This window comes from Hemiscyllium ocellatum, unplaced genomic scaffold (assembly GCF_020745735.1).
Source record: "Hemiscyllium ocellatum isolate sHemOce1 unplaced genomic scaffold, sHemOce1.pat.X.cur. scaffold_301_pat_ctg1, whole genome shotgun sequence".
In the NCBI taxonomy this organism is placed as follows: domain Eukaryota; kingdom Metazoa; phylum Chordata; class Chondrichthyes; order Orectolobiformes; family Hemiscylliidae; genus Hemiscyllium; species Hemiscyllium ocellatum.
The window spans coordinates 803,843-823,621 of record NW_026868283.1 but is presented as its reverse complement, the minus strand read 5'-3'; the positions used below and the strand labels follow the sequence as shown (position 1 = coordinate 823,621).

The 19,779-nt window shown below is 45.6% G+C and overlaps 1 long non-coding RNA gene across 2 annotated transcripts; it reads left to right on the top strand.

Moving 5' to 3' along the window:
- The first annotated feature begins 1,024 nt into the window (after positions 1-1,024).
- LOC132812786 (uncharacterized) lies at positions 1,025-13,066 on the top strand. Of its 2 annotated transcripts, none has more exons than XR_009643782.1 (3): positions 1,025-1,550; positions 11,119-11,211; positions 12,571-13,066. It is a non-coding gene; the product is annotated as an uncharacterized LOC132812786 (long non-coding RNA). The 2 variants fall into 2 exon arrangements; XR_009643783.1 differs by lacking the exon at positions 12,571-13,066 and adding an exon at positions 12,290-12,374.
- Positions 13,067-19,779: the final 6,713 nt, after the last annotated feature.

Genomic DNA, 19,779 nt, shown 5'->3' with positions numbered 1-19,779 from the left:
CCCTCTCCCTCTGACCCCGAGAGTGGAGGTGGGGTGTGGTTGGTTGTGGGGCTGCGTATGGTGGGGGGTGGTGAGATGGGGTACAGATGGAACTGTTGGAGAAGGCAGAGATGGGCAGGACAGAGAGTGTGAGGGTGAGGGGAAAGTGAAGAACGGAGGCAGGTGGAGAAACCGGGTTGGGGCGGTTGGTGTGAGAGGGAGAACGAGGGAGAGTGAAAGGGGAGGTTGTGAGAAAGAGTGAGTGTGCAGGGAGGCAGAGGGAGAAATGTGGAGTAAGAGTGGGGGAGATGAAATGGGGGGCCAGGTTGGAAAGGGGATGGGGAAGGGGACAGAGGGAGTTAAACCCAGCTCCTGAGCCCAGGGCGTGGTGCCCTCCTCTTCCCTGAGGACCAGGACTTGGGGCTGAGTCTGTCTCTCTCCAGCTCAGCTTCTCCAACACAATGACACACAACAACATCGGTCCCTCTGCTGCTCGGCACGCTGTAATCAGCATTTTTATTGGTTACAAATGGAAGTGATGGATGCAGTCAGTGGGATGGTGCCTTTTCTCACTGGCCCCTGAGTTGTGAGAAACATTGAAATGTTTCCCTGTAACCCCCCTGTGGGATAAGGAGGGACAAACTAGCGCTCCCCTCAGTCTGTTACCATAGCGACAGGCTGCTCCATCGCTGAAACACTGAACTGAAATGAGAAAATCCCGGATGGTGTGATTAATGAGGGAATTTGATGGATGGATGGATTTGGGTGAAGGGATATTGCAGCACATTCTTCAGCTGCTGCCTGAACTTAGTCTGGGTCACAGCATAAATCGCGGTGTTTGTGCAGCAACTGAGGAGCTGCAGCATGAAGCCCAATTCCCGCACAAAGGAATCGAGATACATAGGGGTATCCACAATAGCCCACATCCGTTTCCATATAGAATACAGCATTAATGTTGACCATAACAGGATGAAATTGGCCGAGATCACAAACAGCAAAATGATGGATTTTTTTCGGTTTCTCATTTCAGTGTCAGACTGAGCGTCCCCATTGGTGTGAGCGCGGAGTCTCCTGCGGGCTCTGCTGGTCACTAAAATGTGTCTGACGGTGAGAACATTGAGCAGCAGAATCAGGAGAAATGGGACACCCGGGGTTAGAATGTGGTGGAGGAACTCGATTGTGACCCAGACACTGGAGAATCGAACAGCGACTGTTACATCACAAAACCAGGGGGCGTTCCCCAGCCGATACCGAGCCGTGAGCATAAAATACCAGGAAATGTTCTTTAAACAGCTCAGCACAGTCACTGCTCCCAGAACCACAGCCGCCGTTTTCTCACTGCAATATTTACTTTTCAGCTTCTGGCAACAAATGGCCACAAACCGATCAAAGGTGAAAGTGACGGTGAACCAGACAGAGCAGTCACTGGCTGCATAAAGCAGGACGGCGTGGATATTACACACGGGGACGGTGTACAGGAAATAAAACTGTTCCCGATAAACAATGGGGATGTGTCTCAGGATCAGGTCGAGGATAATGACCAGGAGATCCGCCGCTGCCATGGCCCCCAGGTAACGTCTGACACATGGAGACAATCCACAATCTTTATAAAGCAGGACGTAGATGGTCACTACGTTAACTGTGAGGAAGGAAAACAAACCCATTATCCATCAGCCTGGAGGCAAAGGGACCCGTTTGATCGGGGACCCAGTGAGATTTTCAAATGTGTCCCTGTATTCAGGGATTTATTAAAATAATTGGAGCTGGAATAACAAATGGGAAGGTCGGAATTACTGACAAAAATGTGACATAAACCACAAGAAACCCTCCCTCCCCAAACACACAGAGACACATCCATAAGGACAGATGGTTTCTAGAACATTCCCACACACTCGATCACTCGAGAGCAGACACAGGTCACTCCTTCCCAGTTCCTAATACGGAGGGTGGAAACGTTGCTGTCCTGAAGGATTCTCTCCCAGTTTCCTGAAGACAGACGGAGTTTGGGAATTCCTGTATTTTGGTCTAAATTGTGGTCGATCCTGTGTCGTGGAGAAATGTAAACGCAGGGAAAACGTATTCACCCCTTTAACTGCCTGAGGGGCCTTCGGAACAGTGTCTCCTTCTCCCTGGAACGGGATCTCTTCCCTCGGGATCTTATCGTTTGTTCAATTCACTGACGTCCGGCCGTTCACAAACAAACAACGTCAGGGACAGAACGTTCCGGGGAATGTCAGTTATAGAACGTCAGGGACAGAACGTTCCGGGGAATGTCAGTTATAGAATGTCAGGGACAGAACGTTCCGGGGAATGTCAGTTATAGAATGTCGGGAACAGAACGTTCCGGGGAATGGCAGTTATAGAATGTCGGGGACAGAACGTTCCGGGGAATGTCAGTTATAGAATGTCAGGGACAGAACGTTCCGGGGAGCTCCATGACCTGTCCATCACCTTTCCCTCCATCCACCCCACCAACATGATGTATTGTGCACAGCCTACAGATCTGTCCAGTACCGGAGCTGTGCAGACCATAGCAGGGCACTAATGTGGGAACCTGGAACAAATATCCATCCAGCACGGGGAGCTGCACTAACCACATCATTGCATTATCTACAAACCTCAACCAGACAGTCTGACCAGCACAGAGACCTGTGCAGTGATCACCCGTGAATTAATCTGTAACCCAGGAGCAGTTACCCTCCCAGCATGTAGAGCTGTGTACACCACCCCAGTGCATTGATCTGTAACCCAGGAGCAGTTACCCTCCCAACATGTTGGACTGTGTACCCCACCCCAGTACATTGCTCAGTAACCCAGGAGCAGTTACCCTCCCAGCATGTAGGACTGTGTACCCCACCCCAGTACATTGCTCAGTAACACTATGTTAGATCCCTGCCCAGTGTGGGGAAACTTGCAGCCCATGCTGGAAGTGACAGGATGTTCAGCTCCCATCCATTTGCAGTTGCATATCTCCATTGTGCCATGATAAGGGAGTGCTGTGGGTGTGAACATCCCTGCCAGAGAGAGATGGGGGGGGAATCAGTTTAAATATCACCACATGGGAGGGGTTTGGGTTATAGACAGAGAGGGGGAGACTGAGAGACAGTGTCATGGAAGGATGTGTTCCCAGGTTTCAGAATGCTGAAATATCGACACTTCGATAGCATCCGGTAACATGAACCATACTTCCCAGGAAAGATGGGAAAAGGGAGATTGGTGTGAGGTGAGATGAAACAACAGCTGCTGTTTGGTTTTGAAATTACGTTTATGTAATTTTAATAAGTGTCATATTGAAACAGTATATTGCTGTAGAGTTGGAGTAGGGTAATAAGCAGTTTGGAGAAAGAGGGTCCCAGAGTTGTGAATAGTTGATGTAAAATGTTCACTTTCAGAGTTAAAAAAATACATTGATATTTTTTGTTTAAACAGTGGAATTTGGGAGTTCTCTATCACTCATATTTCAACAGTTTACAAAGTAAAGTGAGCATTTCTTTATGTTTAATTTAAGTTACCAGATAAGCTTCACGCTGTGCCCTAACAATTGCTGTGTATGTATCTGTGTGTCTCTGTGTGGGGCAGGTCTGGCAGTCTCTGTGGTGCTGAAAGTGATACAATGCCACCCTCTGCTGGCCTGCACATGCCACTGCACAGGCATTGGCAGAGGGTGAAAACCAACAGGGATTCATTCAGAGAGGGGGAGTGAGAGGGCAGCTGCTCACAGCACCATCCAAACTGATGTCTTATCCATGTACTGATCTAAATGTCCTTTAAACATTGTAACTGTCCCTATTTTCACCAGTTCCTCTGGAAGTTAATTCCACACAAAAGCCAGCTTCGGTCTAAAATAATTACCTCTCCTGACTTTTGTAAATCTTTTTCCTCACGCCTCAAAATATCCCTCAGTTTTGAATCCCCAACTCTCGGGAAAAGACATCAGCCCTGCAGATTATCTGTACCCCTCATCACTTTATAAACCTCTGTAAAGTTACCCCTCCATCTCATGCTCTCCAGTGAAAAATGTCCCAGCCTATTCAGCCTCTCCTTATAGCTCAATCCCTCCATTTCCAGCAACATCCAGGTTAAACTCTTCTGAACCCTCTCCAGCTTAATAACATCAAGGTCAATAATATCAAAGTGAATAGTCAAGGTATTTGCTAAGGGTACGGGGGAGTCCAAAACTAGAGGACATAGGCTTAAGGTGAGAGGGTAACATTTAAAAGCGACCTAAGGGGCACCTTTTCACCCAGAGGGTGGTGTGGCTATGGAATGAGCGGGCAGGGTGACCAGACTGGACACGGTATTCCAGAAGAGGCCTCACCGATGTCCTGTACAACCTCAACATGACATCCCAAGTCCGATACTCAAAGGTCTGACCTATGAAGACAAGTGTGTTAAACACCTTCTTAGCCACTTTCTATATCAGATGCAAATTTTAAAGAATTAAACCTGACAGCCTAGGTTTCTGTACTACAACACCACCAAAAGACCCTACTTTTAATTGTATAGGTCCTGTTCTTGTTTGATTTACCAAATCCAATGCCTGGCATTAATCCAGACTATCCTCCATCTGCCACCCCTCAGCCCAGTGTGTGATATGACTGCCACCTCCCCCTCCCCCTTCAATTTTAAAATGCCCACCCCTCTCCAGGAGGCCTGCACACTCTGGCCTTGATTTTCACAAAGACCCTGAGCTTGGGTTGCCTTGTGTGGTTAGAGGGAGGAGGGACAGATTGCAGACACAGTCGTTTGGGAGGAGAGGCTGGACAGTAATCAGCGGCCTGGTATCATTTCATGGTTTTAGGAAGAGGGCAGACACACGTTAGAGGTGGGTAAGATTGATCGGTGTTTTGGGGTCAGAAATTAATCCCTTCCTTCGCCTCTGCTGTTCAGTAATAAACATCTATTTGAGACCCTTCATTGGGCAGAGTGTTTCTGTGGGATTTCTTTCCCTAATATTGCAGACTACAGATAATAGCGATTAAACATGTTTATAGTTAATTTCAATATTCAGCAAGTACACTCAATATCCTACAGTTGAGACAAATATCTTGCATTTGTTTAATAATACAAAGTGTTTTTTGTAATTCAGTAATAGTAACCTGATTATAATCAATCCACACTGAGCTGGAAGCGGGCACTAAAATATGACCCAAAATCTGGGTATGGTAGTATAGTGGGCAGTGTCCGTGTCTCTGAGCCAGAGCTCTGGATTTGATTCCAATTCCTGAACTTGTGTGGTAGTGTTCCTAGCTCTGGATGAGAAGGCCTGGATTGAAGTCCTGCCTGTTGCAGAGGTATGTCACAGTATGACAGAACAGGCTGATGAACAAACGTACAGGAGAATGAGGTGAGGGAAGCCATTAGCGTCCCTGCTGAGTACACGTGCAAGAAGTGCACCCATCTCCAGCTCCTCCAAGCCCGTGTTAGGGAACTGGAGCTGAATTTGGATGAACTGCGGATCATTCGGGAGGCAGAGAGGGTCATAGATCAGAGCTTTAGGGAAGTAGTTACTCCGAAAGTTCAAGATAGATGGGTGACAGTGAGGGGGAGTGGGAGGAGGAAGCCAGTGCAGGGACCCCCTGCGGTCATTCCCCTCAAGAACAAGCATACCGTTTTGGATACTTGTGGGGGGATGACTTAGCAGGGGCAAGCAACGAGGTTCAGGCCTCTGGCACGGAGCCTGGCCCCGTTGCTCAGAAGGGAAGGGTGGAGAAAGGTAGAGCGATAGTTCTTGGGGACTCGATAGTGAGGGGTACAGACAGACGGTTTTGTGGGGGTGACAGTGACTCACGTTTGGTATGTTGCCTCCCAGGTGCAAGGGTACGTGATGTCGCTGATCGTGTTTTCCGGGTCCTTAAGGGGGAGGGGGAGCAGCCCCAGATCGTGGTCCACGTTGGCACCAACGATATAGGTAGGAAGAGGGGTGAGGATGTCAGACAGGCTTTCAGGGAGCTAGGTTGGAAGCTCAGAGTTAGAACAAACAGAGTTGTTGTCTCTGGTTTGTTACCCGTGCCACGTGATAGAGAGTCGAGGAATAGGGAGAGAGAGCAGTTAAATGCATGGCTACAGGGATGGTGCAGGAGGGAGGGATTCCGGTTTCTGGACAACTGGGGTTCTTTCTGGGGAAGGTGGGACCTCTATAAAAAGGATGGTCTACACCTGAACCTGAGGGGCACCAGTATCCTTGGGGGGAGGTTTGCTAGTGCTCTTTGGGAGGGTTTAAACTAACTCCGTGGGGGCATGGGAACCAGGACTGTAGCTTTAGGGTACAGGACCTTGAGTGTAGGGAGGTTATGAATAATGCAGCGATCTCGAAGGAGGGTGCCTGTAAACAGAAGGGTGGATTGAAGTGTGTATACTTCAATGCCAGAAGTATAAGAAATAAGGTAGGTGAACTTGCAGCGTGGGTTGGTACCTGGGACATCGATGTTGTGGCCATTACAGAGACGTGGGTAGAACAGGGACAAGAATGGCTGTTGCAGGTTCCAGGGTTTAAATGTTTTAGTAGGATCAGACATGGGGGTAAAAAAGGAGGAGGTGTGGCATTACTTGTCAAAGATAGTATTACAGCAGTAGAATGGACGATGGAAGAGGACTTGCCATCTGAAGTAGTTTGGGCTGAGGTTAGAAATAGGAAAGGTGAGGTCACCCTGTTAGGTGTTTTCTACAGGCCTCCTAATAGTCCTAGAGAAGTAGAGGATAATATTGCGAGGATGATTCAGGAAAAGAGTGAAGGTAGCAGGGTGGTTGTTATGGGGGACTTTAACTTCCCAGATATTGACTGGGAGAGCTATAGCTCGAGTTCATTAGATGGGTCGGTGTTTGTCCAATGTGTGCAGGAGGGTTTCCTGACACAATATGTAGACAGGCCAACAAGAGGTGAGGCTATACTGGATTTGGTTCTAGGTAATGAACCAGGCCAAGTGTTAGACTTGGAGGTAGGTGAGCACTTCGGGGACAGTGACCACAACTCGGTGACTTTTACTTTAGTGATGGAGAGGGATAAGTGTGCGCCGCAGGGCAAGAGTTATAGCTGGGGGCAGGGAAATTATGATGCAGTGAGGCATGACTTAGGATGTGTGGATTGGAAAAACAGGCTTCAAGAGAAGAACACTAATGAGATGTGGGGATTGTTCAAGGAGCAGCTACTACGTGTCCTCGATAAGTATGTACCAGTCAGGCATGGTGTAAAGGGCCTTGTGAGGCAGCCGTGGTTTAGTAAGGAATTGGAATCCCTTGTGAAAGGGAAGAAGGCGGCATATGTAAAGATGAGGCGTGAAGGTTCAGTTGGGGCGATAGAGAGTTATAAGGTAGCCAGGAAGGATCTAAAGAGAGAGCTAAGAGAAGCGAGAAGGGGACATGAAAAGTCTTTAGCTGGTAGGATTAGGGAAAACCCAAAGGCTTTCTATAGGTATGTCAGGAATAAAAGGATGACTAGGGTAGGTATCGGTCCAGTCAAGGATAGTAGTGGGAAGTTGTGTGTGGAGGCGGAGGAGATTGGAGAGACACTAAATCAATACTTTTCATCAGTGTTCACTCAGGAACAGGACACTGTTGCTGATGTGAATATGGAGTCACAAATGATTAGAATGGATGGCCTGGAAATATGCAGGGAAGAGGTTCTGGGAATATTGGAGAGGATGAAAATAGATAAGTCTCCTGGGCCTGATGGCATTTACCCTAGGATCCTATGGGAAGCTAGGGAAGAGATAGCAGAGCCATTGGCCTGGATTTTTATGTCGTCATTGTCAACGGGAATAGTACCAGAGGACTGGAGGATAGCGAATGTGGTCCCCTTGTTCAAGAAAGGGAGTAGGGATGGCCCTAGTAACTATAGGCCAGTGAGTCTGACTTCAGTGGTGGGCAAAGTCTTAGAGAGAATGGTAAGGGATAAGATTTATGAACATCTGGATAGGAATAACGTGATCAAGGATAGCCAGCATGGTTTTGTGAAGGGCAGGTCGTGCCTCACAAACCTTATTGAGTTCTTTGAGAAGGTGACTAAAGAAGTGGACGAGGGTAAAGCAGTAGATGTTGTGTATATGGATTTTAGTAAGGCGTTCGATAAGGTTCCCCATGGTAGGCTAATGCTAAAATTACGGAGGTATGTCATTGAGGATACATTAGAGGTTTGGATTAGGAATTGGCTGGCTGGAAGGAGACAGAGGGTAGTAGTTGATGGACTATGTTCATCTTGGAGTGCAGTTACTAGCGGTGTACCACAAGGATCTGTTTTGGGACCATTGCTTTTTGTTATCTTTATAAATGATCTAGAGGAAGGGCTTGAAAGCTGGGTAAGCAAGTTTGCGGATGTCACAAAAGTCGGTGGAGTTGTGGATAGTGAGGAAGGAAGTGGTAGGTTACAGCGGGATATAGATAAGTTGCAGAGCTGGGCAGAAATGTGGCAAATGGAATTCAATGTAGCTAAGTGTGAAGTCATTCACTTTGGTAGGAGTAACAAGAAGATGACTTAGGATGTGTGGATTGGAAAAACAGGCTTCAAGAGAAGAACTCTAATGAGATGTGGGGATTGTTCAAGGAGCAGCTACTGCGTGTCCTCGATAGGTATGTACCAGTCAGGCATGGTGTAAAGGGCCTTGTGAGGCAGCCGTGGTTTAGTAAGGAATTGGAGTCCCTTGTGAAAGGGAAGAAGGCGGCATATGTAAAGATGAGGCGTGAAGGTTCAGTAGGGGCGATTGAGAGTTATAAGGTAGCCAGGAAGGAGCTAAAGAGGGAGCTAAGAGAAGCGAGAAGGGGACATGAAAAGTCTTTAGCTGGTAGGATTAGGGAAAACCCAAAGGCTTTCTATAGGTATGTCAAGAATAAAAGGATGACTAGGGTAGGTATCGGTCCAGTCAAGGATAGTAGTGGGAAGTTGTGTGTGGAGGCGGAGGAGATTGGAGAGACATTAAATCAATACTTTTCATCAGTGTTCACTCAGGAACAGGACACTGTTGCTGATGTGAATATGGAATCACAAATAATTAGAATGGATGCCCTGGAAATATGCAGGGAAGAGGTTTTGGGAATATTGGAAAGGATGAATATAGATAAGTCTCCTGGGCCTGATGGCATTTACCCCAGGATCCTATGGGAAGCTAGGGAGGAGATAGCAGAGCCATTGGCCTGGATTTTTATGTCGTCATTGTCAACGGGAATAGTACCAGAGGACTGGAGGATAGCGAATGTGGTCCCATTGTTCAAGAAAGGGAGTAGGGATAGCCCTAGTAACTATAGGCCAGTGAGTCTGACTTCAGTGGTGGGCAAAGTCTTAGAGAGAATGGTAAGGGATAAGATTTATGAACATCTGGGTAGGAATAACGTGATCAGGGATAGCCAGCATGGTTTTGTGAAGGGCAGGTCGTGCCTCACAAACCTTATTGAGTTCTTTGAGAAGGTGACTAAGGAAGTGGATGAGGGTAAAGCAGTAGATGTTGTGTATATGGATTTTAGTAAGGCGTTCGATAAGGTTCCCCATGGTAGGCTAATGCTAAAACTTCGGAGGTATGGCATTGAGGATACATTAGAGGTTTGGATTAGGAATTGGCTGGCTGGAAGGAGACAGAGGGTAGTAGTTGATGGATTATGTTCATCTTGGAGCGCAGTTACTAGCGGTGTACCACAAGGATCTGTTTTGGGACCATTGCTTTTTGTTATCTTTATAAATGATCTAGAGGAAGGACTTGATAGCTGGGTAAGCAAGTTTGCGGATGACACAAAAGTCGGTGGAGTTGTGGATAGTGAGGAAGGAAGTGGTAGGTTACAGCGGGATATAGATAAGTTGCAGAGCTGGGCGGAAATGTGGCAAATGGAATTCAATGTAGCTAAGTGCGAAGTCGTTCACTTTGGTAGGAATAACAAGATGATGGATTACTGGGCTAATGGTAGGCTACTTGGTAGTGTGGATGAGCAGAGGGATCTTGATGTCTATGTACACAGATCTCTGAAAGTTGCCACCCAGGTAAATAGTGCTGTGAGGAAGGCATAAGGTGTACTGGGCTTTATTGGCAGAGGAGTTGAGTTCCGGAGTCCTGAGGTCATGTTGCAGTTGTATAAGACTCTGGTGAGGCCTCATCTAGAGTATTGTGTGCAGTTTTGGTCGCCATACTATAGAAAGGATGTGGAAGCTTTAGAACGAGTGCAGAGGAGGTTTACCAGGATGTTGCCTGGAATGGTAGGAAAATCTTATGAGGAAAGGCTGAGGCACTTGGGGCTGTTCTCATTGGAGAAGAGAAGGTTTAGGGGAGATCTGATAGAAGTGTATAAGATGATTAGGGGTTTAGATAGGGTAGATACTAAGAACCTTTTACCGCTAATGGAGTCAGGTGTTACTAGGGGACACAGCTTTAAATTAAGGGGTGGTAGGTATAGGACAGATGTTAGGGGTAGATTCTTTACACAGCGGGTTGTGAGTTCATGGAATGCCCTGCCAGTAGCAGTGGTGAACTCTCCCTCTTTATGGTCATTTAAGCGGGCATTGGATAGGCATTTGGAAGTTATTGGGCTAGTGTAGGTTAGGTAGGATTCGGTCGGCGCAACATTGAGGGCCGAAGGGCCTGTACTGCGCTGTATCTTTCTATGTTCTATGTTCTATGTAGAATACTGTTACAGCTTTATGGGTATTGCCGAGTGGTGTTCGTGTCCCTACCTCTGGGCACAAAGGTCTAGGTGTAAATCCCAAAGAAGTGTCACCTAATATATCTGAACAAACCGATTAAAGTGGTTTTATAATTGTGGCTTGATGGAGAAAGAACAGGTGTCGGTGTTGCATTTCAGCATTTCGGCCCGGGATTATTGGAAGTACAGCCATTCTTGTTGATTGAAGTCACATTTCACAGCAGTAAAGGTTTATAAAATCAGAACGGTCATGGATAGGGTTTGTAGTCAAGGTTTTTCCCCAGGTTAGGGGCGTCCAAAACTAGAGGACATTGGTGGAAAGTGAGAGGGGAAAGATTTTGAAGAGACCTAAGGGGCACCTTTTCACATAAAGGGTGGTGCGTGTATGGACTGAGCTGCCAGAGGAAGTGGTGGAGGCTGGTACAACTCCATCATGTAAAAGTCATCTGGATGCTGACAGACCTGCCGAGCTTTTCCAGCAATTTATGTATTTGTTAAAATAAAACATTCATTTTAACTCAGGTATCTGTGTTACCTGTTTGGATACAGGATTGGCTGGCCAGCAGAAGACAGCAAGTGGTAGCGGAAGGAAAATATTCTGCCTGGAAGTCTGTGGTGAGTGATGTTCCACAGGGCTCTGTCCTTGGGCCTCTACTGTTTGTAATTTTGTTAATGACTTGGATGAGGGCATTGAAGGATGGGTCAGCAAGTTTGCAGATGACACGAAGGTTGGAGGTGTCATTGACAATGTAGAGGGCTGTTGTAGGCTGCAGCGGGACATTGACAGGATGCAGAGATGGGTTGAGAGGTGGCAGATGGAGTTCAACCTGGATAAATGCCATGTGATGCATTTTGGAAGGTCGAATTTGAAAGCTGAGTACTGGATTAAGGATAGGATTTTTGGCAGTGTGAAGGAACAGAGAGATCTTGGTGTGCAGGTACATAGATTCCTTAAAATGGCCACCAAAGTGGACAGGGTTGTTCAGAAAGTATATGGTGTTTTGGCTTTCATTAACACGGGAATTGAGTTTAACAGTCGTGAGATCTTGTTGCAGCTCTTTAAAACTTTGGTTAGACCGCACTTGGAATACTGTGTCCAGTTCTAGTCATCCTATTATAGGAAAGATGTGGATGCTTTGGAGAGGGTTCAGAGGAGGTTTACCAGGATGCTGCCTGGACTGGAGGGCTTATCATATGAAGAGAGGTTGACTGAACTCGGACTTTTTTCATTGGAGAAAAGGAGGAGGAGAGGGGACCTAATTGAGATATTCAAGTTTATGAGAGAGATAGATAGTGTTGATAGCCAGAGACTATTTCCCGGAGCAGAAATGGCTAACACGAAGGGTCATAGTTTTAAGCTGGTTGGAGGAAAGTATAGAGGGGATGTCAGAGGCGGGTTCTTTACACACAGAGTTGTGAGAGCATGGAATGCGTTGTCAGCAGCAGTTGTGGAAGCAAGGTCATTGGGGATATTTAAGAGACTGCTGGATATGCATATGGTCACAGAAATGTGAGGGTGCTTACATGAGGATCAGTGGTCGGCACAACATGGTGGGCTGAAGGGCCTGTTCTGTGCTGTACTGTTCTATGTTCTATGTTCTATGTATTCTGAATACATTAAACATTTTATGTTTTCATGACGCCGGGACATATAAAAATATCTTCAAATTGACAGAGACCATTTTCTGCTCAGGGTATGGCTCTGTGTATGACAGCAGCAATGATGCACCGACATGGAACAGGGAATGTGATGGAGACATAGTTTGGACAATGTACAAGGAGACCTCACATGGTCCAGTTTGGGAGGGAATGACATTATTGTGTGATTCAACTCAGAGAGGGAGAAAATGTCATCTACCCGAGAAGAAACGGCCTATTGCACTCTTTCTCTCTCCTTCATTATTCCTCATCACAGTAACGTGTGCGAGCTAAAACAAAACTCTACTGTTATTGTTACCATTCTTATTTTTATAGAATCCCTGCAGTGTGGAAACAAGCCCTTCGGCCCAACAAGTCCATACCAACCTTCCAAAGAGTAACCTTCCCATGGCCTTACAGTTACAACTGACTAGTGCACCTAAAGTAGAAATCTCTGAACACTATGGACTATTGAATTATACAGCTTTGGGCTGTGGGAGGAAACGGGAGCACCCATCAGAAGCTCACGCACACAAGGGGAGAAGATGCAAACTCCACACAGATAGTCGCCGAGGCTGGAATTGAACTCATGCCCTTGATGCTGTGATGGAACAGTGCGAACTACTGAGCCACTGTGCTAACCTGGAACCTCCCGCCAGCCTAATGCAAAGGGAATTCAGCCAAATCCAACTCTCCCAGGATAAAATCCCATTGCTAGCAGCTGTGTGAGTACAATATCTTCAGAAGCAGAATAACATTTTGGACAATCTCGCAATTTTTCCTTTTGTCATTAGTTGCACTAATATTTGGACAAGGTTCTTTCAACGTGAAATTGCAGAATGTGTGTGTCAGTGTTTTTAGAAAGGGAAATATGGATTCTTTATTTGCAATATCCAAACAGTTTGCCATTCATCATTCCATCATAGTTGGAGTCAAATTGCTCTGGATCATAAACGTGTTGTTTTACCAGATTAAAGAAACTAGCCTGACTTGTTCCTAAAACTGACCCTGACCCAGTCTGAGACCGATATCATCGGCTATATCACCGACCTGGTTACATTTAACATTTGTTGTGAGCAGTGGATGAGTGGGACTAGAAAAGGAAACAGTGACCCGAAAAGCCGGGGAACTATAGACCGGTGAGCCTGATGTCAGTGATGGGTAAGTTGTTGGAGGGGATCCTGAGGGATAGGATTTAGATTAACATTTGGGAAGGTAAGGGATGATCGGGGTAGACAACGTGGCTTTCTGCATGGGAAATCATGTCTCATTAATTTGATTGAGATTTATGAAGAGGTGACAAAGATGATTGATGAAGGCAGTTTGGTAGATATTGTCAATATGGACCTCAGCAAGGTGTTCATTACATTCCGATTGGTAGATTAGTAAGATTCGGTCACATGGGATACAGAGGAAGCTAATCACAATTGGCTTGAAGGAAGAGGGGTATTTTTCAGACTGGAGGCTTGTGAGCAGCAGTGTGCTGTAAGAATCAGGACTGAGTTCACTGCATTTCATCATTTATGTCAAGGATTTAGATGTGGATATTGGGGCCATAGATAGTAAGTTTAAAGACGACATCAGAAAGGTGCTGTAGTAGATTATCTCAGAGTACAACGAGACCACAAATAGATGGAACAAAGGGTCAAGGAGTGACAGATGAAGTTTAGTTTAGATAAATACAAGGTTACGCATTTTGGGAAGGTACATCAGGGGAGAAATGATACACTTAATGGTAAGGTCCTGGTGAGTGTTGTGAAACAAACGGACATAGGGCAGCAGGTACATTGTTCCTTGAAAGTGGAGTTGAATGCAGACAGTGCGGTACAGAACACTTTTACAAATTTGCCTTAATCAGTCAGAGCATTGAGTATAGGAGTTGTGGTGGCATGTTGTATCTGTACAGGATGTTGGTGAGGCCACTGTAAGAATACTGCGTACAACTCGGTTTTCTGCAGAAAAGATTTACATGGATGTCCCAGGACTGGAGGTTTGAGCTTTAGGGAGAGGTTGATTAGTTTGAGGTGTTTCTCCCTGGGGTGTCAGAGGCTGAAGGGTGACATTATAGAGGTTTATAAAATCATCAGGGACATGGATATTCAGAACAGCCACGTTCTGCTCCCCAGGATAGGGGAGTCCAGAACAGGAGAGCATAGGTTGAAGGGGAGAGGGCGAATGATTTAGAAGGGACCTGAAGATAAATGTTTCACACAGAGAGTGGTGTGTGTACAGAAAGTGCTTTCAGAGGAAGTGCTGAAGGCAGTTACAATCGCACATTTAAAAAGTATCTGAAAGAGGAGGGATATTGGCCAAATGCTGGTAAATGGGACTGGATCAGATTTGAAATCTCAACAGAGTGAACAGATTGGACTAACGGGTCTGTTTCCATTCTGTATGACTCTCTGATTCTATAAGAGGGATGACGAAAAATTCTGAAAGTACCGTTCAAATCCGAATCCTCTTCACTGGAAGTTTATCGTGCCTCTATGTTCACATTGATTGAAAGTTGCGTTAGTGAAGTATTTGACTGGGAACTGAGTCATGGATAATGGGACACAGACAGGAAAGTGGGGCTGAGACCCCAACCTGATCAGCCACAATCTTAGTGCCTGGTGGAGAAGGTTCAACGTATCTAATGACTCACTCCTGTCCCTCAATCCCGTGTTCCTGTGTTCCATTCAGACCATTAAACCTGTTAGGCAGGAGCATTTAGAGACTACTTACTTCTATAACCTGTTGCACAGAAACAGAGGAGATCATTCAGCCCTTCAAGACTGTCCCACACCCGTTGAGGTGATTTGGGAAATGTAATTGTAAAACCCAGGCTGGGTATGAAAGAGGCCCCTCATCTCTCTTTACAGAGCTTCCCCTCTCTGCAACTTGTGCTCCATTTGTTGGTCATATTGTAGACCCAAATTCATTATGAATACAGCTCCCATACCTCACCCAGAGATGGCTCACAAAATCCTCTGGTCTCCCTGACGGCAACATTCAATAACAGAACATTCATGAAAATAACACCCACTAACTTTCCAATAACAGAATGTGAGAATATCAGAGACAGGGGCAGGTCATTCACTCTCCAAACCTGCCTTGCCCTTCACTAAGATCATGGCTGATCTGCTCTTGGTCTCAAATCCTCTTTCATACCCAATTCTTCATCGCCCTCAATTCTCTGACAGGACACATGGGTTCAGGTAAAAATGACTGGCCCTGATATCAAGGCTTCTGTTGACTTCTGTTGACATCAAGGAACTTAACAAATCTGAACTTAATGGGAATCAGAGAAAACTCTCCAGTGTTTGGATTCAAACACGGCACAAAGGAAGATGTTCATCATCTCAGTCCTGGGTCAGCTCTGTGGGAGATCCTCAGGGTAGCTTCCTCTTCACAAACATCTTCAGCTGCTTCATCAATGTCTCCCCACCCTCACCCTCCCCACCATAAGATCCGAAGTGGGGATGGTCACTGAGGATACCACAATGTTCAGAATAATTTGATGCCCCCGTCAGCTTCTGAACAGGACTGTGTCCATGTGCAGCAAGACATGGACTCCATTGAGGCTTGTGCTTTTAAAGAATCCGTAACATTCATATAAAGGACTGTCTGACACTGCACATTGCCACAGTAAAATAAGAGTCCATTCCGCACCTCACACTGGGTTCACAGGAATATGAGGAAGTCGTTCAGCCCATTGACACTATTGGAGAAGAACAGGCACAGCCCATTCAGTGCCTCCAACATATTACTCAGGAGGAGAAGGATTCTAGTGTGATGGGCCACACCAGAACCCCTCGACAATATTTGAAGGCGGTAGCCGAGACTCTAATGTTTTCTTATTTTAAAGAAAATGTAAAGTGTCTGTTCCAGATGCAATGTGACTGGTCAAACAACTCGGTATGACGCATAACGCCATTTACTTAAACACGATAGATTAAAATAAAAACAAAAAAAAAGGTGGAATTTAGAATAACGTAATTATATTGGACAAGTTAACAGAATAATAGATCTCGGAACCAATACTAATGAACTGTTCCAATACTGGAAAATCACATGAACACAGCCCTTGGAAAAAAGGAATATTCAGACACTGAATGACACAAATATTTCTACAATTTAGGATTTAAAAACAGCACCAAGAGAAAATCCGTAGAGAGGAGCTGCCAGGAGACATTCACTAAAACTTTCAACTCGGTGGAGACCCCAATAACTTCTGATGTTACTGAGAAACCACAAGGCAGAAATCCCAATCTGTGAGAGCTGACCACACCCATTCCATCTGCATTAAAATAAACCCAAGGCCTCACTAGTTGTTTATTCAAGTGGTCCTAACTAGCCAGCTTGGTAACGGTCATTCAATCTCTCTCTTAAAATAAACCAGAACAAAATAACCTCTTAAAGCTACAGCATCATCACACTAGTCAGCACATTGAGCTGTCATACAGGAACCAGGGGTAACCAGTCAGGCCCTTGGCCCTGTCCAATCGGACGGTGAAGAAGCCAGTCAGTCCCTTGAGTCACTTACACAGGAACAGTAGGAGGCCATTCCCACCTCAATGCACTTACACAGGGGCAGAATGAGGTAATTGATGCTGATTCCTGATGAACGGCTTATGCTCGAAACGTCGATTCTCCTGCTGTGCTTTTCCAGCAAACCACCGTCTACTCTGATCTTCAGCATCAACAGTCCTCGCTGTCTCCTAACTGATGCTCTAACATGATGACCAGGTGGAGCAGAGGCTGCACAGACAGACTGCTCCACGTTGTTCCTCGTAGCTTCGTCTGTCATGATACACACGTGGGACTTTAACGTGGGTTTCTAGCGGTGAGGAGGGAAGCCATATGTCTTGTGTGAAGTCACAAGAAGGCACCTTCCATCTCCGAGAAGCCAGCCTGGTGTTCTCTGTGTAGGGTGGAAGCTGGTGGGAATGGCTACCTGTTTCAGATAGAAGGGATTGTGGCTGCTGTTGGGGATTGTGAGTAACCTGACGTTCAGTACGGGTTCACACGCCGACTGCACAATAACGTGGGGAGAGTTAATTTAGGCATATAAACTATCAGGAAGGCTACGTTAGACCGATGGATGGACTCTCTAAGTTCAAATAATGCTGATCTTGTTCATGTTGACCTTGTCTAGTGCACGTCCTGTTCAGTGTAACCTGTATGCCTTACTCTTTCCAAGTCTATTTCCACCCTACGATCTGTCTGCCCATGCTTACTATGATCTGCCTCACTGCTCATAAATAGTGTTTCCCTGTACTGAGGTTCACGTGACAATAGATCAAACCAATAACTCCTGAGTAAAGTATGGAATTTCTGTTTTGGAAATAAGAGGCCACTGCCACTCCTCATGTTTCAGCATCACCATTGCTTCATCTCTCACACGCTACAGGTTAAACACTCAGCTTCTTCACTCTATCCTCATGTTACCATCATCCGTGTCTGTGTTACGGGAACCATTCCTTACAAAGGACATCAAATCTGTACAGAATGCCCCAAATGCTCTCGCAGCAAGGTTCTACAACAGCCGAAAGATGGCTTCACTTATGTACTCGAATCATCTTACAATGAAGGACAGCATACCATTGACTGCACCCATTACTTACACAGGGTTTGATTCGGAGCAGTCAGCATAGACTTGTGTTTGGGAGATCATGCTTCCCAAATTTCTAAGAGTCCTTTGATGAGGTTTGATAAGTTTCCACATGGCAGACTGCTCAGGAAGGTTACAACACGTAGAATGTGTGGGAAGTGTCCAATTGGATCCACAGTTGGCTTGATGGTAGGAAGCAGAGGGTTTAGTGGAAGGATGTTTGTCAGACTGGAGGCTGGGTCCATTGCTGTTTGTTATCTATGATTTGGTTGAGAATTTACGAGGCATGATTAATAAGTTTGCAGATGACACTAAAGTAAGTGGGAGCATTATCAGTGAGGAATATTATCAGAAATTGCAGCAGGACCTTAATCAGTTGGGGAAATGGGCCGAGAAATGGAATTTAATATAGAAGCGTGAGGTCTTGCATTTTGGAAATTCAGATCAAGGTAGGAGTTTCATGGTGAATGGGAGGGCCTTAAGGGGTGCAGGGGGCAGAGAGACCTTGGTGCTCAGGTGCACGGTTCCCTGAGAGTGGAGTCACAGGTAGACAGGGCAGTGAAGAAGGCATTTGGCACACTGGCCTTCATCAGGCAGGATATTGAGTATAGAAGATGGGAATTTATGTTGCAGTTATACAGGACTTTGGTAAGGCTGCACTTGGAGTATTGTGTTCAGGTTTTGTCACTTTGTTTAAGGTAGGATGTTATTAAATTAGAAAGAGTACAGAAGAAATTTACAAGGATGTTGCTAGGACCCAATGATCTGAGTTATAGGGAGAGGTTGGACAAGATAGGACATTTTCTTTAGCGTGTAGGAGACTGGGGGAATTGTTATAGAGCTGTATAAAATCACGAGGGGTATGGATAGGGTTAATGCTCTCAGTCTTTTTCCAAGGTGGAGAGAATCAAGGACGAGAGAGGATCAGTTTAACGTTAGAAGGAAAGGAATAAAAGGGAACCTGACAGGCCACTTCTTTCCACAGAGGCTGGTACGTGGATGAGCTGGTGGCAGATGTAGTTGAGGGGGGTAAATTAACAACATTTCAAATGCATTTGGATAAATATTTGGATAGGAAAGGACTGGATGGATATGGGCCAACTGCAGGGAAATGGGGTGAGCGTGGATGGATATTTACAAGGTGGAGTCGAACCCCTCTGTTAATTAAAACCAAACACCCAGAAAAGCTCACCTCACCTCGTAATCTGTTAAAATATGAGTGACACAGACCTCCTTTTAAACAAAAATTAACAAGTTAGTTCTTAACCTTAATAGTGAACACTAAACAACAATTATTCACAAATACAAGTCCCTCTTTTCTTAGCTACTTACTATCTGACTCGAACTCTGTAAAAATATGTTGTTCCAACAACCCACATGTTAAACATTACAATCTCAAGCCCATACAATCTCTATCTTCCCCGCTGTCTTCACTCTTTCAGCTGCATCTCCCTGGGTCTTTTTTTTGTTGCAAATAAGAACATGTGTCTTTGAGAGAGAGTGCTTGAGATGGCCAGTTAGCACTCCTGCTCTACAGCAGTTGCTCTACTGTTGGATGGCAGCAGCTCTCCCTCCAGTGTTCAACATGCTGGGTTCATATACTCCCCATGATACAATAATTCTCATAATGTGATTGCTGTCCAGGTGTCCAAACAATAATATTCAGATTCTGTTGGCATCTGGTATCCTGAGCGTTATTTAAACTCTTTGGTTACATTTGAATGGCTGCCAAAACAGCAACCAAAACTCAGGAATCCATTTCTCAGCTAATGGTGACATGTGGAACAGTGTGATTTTCAGCTGGCATCTGTGGCTTTAATTTCTATTCAGCAAAACCCGATCTGTCTTAAAGTGTCCATACATGTTTTTGTCTTCATAACATCTCCCCGCTTCAGAAAATAAAATGAACTAGCAGAATGAAAAGATGGCAACATTTGTTTTCCTCTAATTCT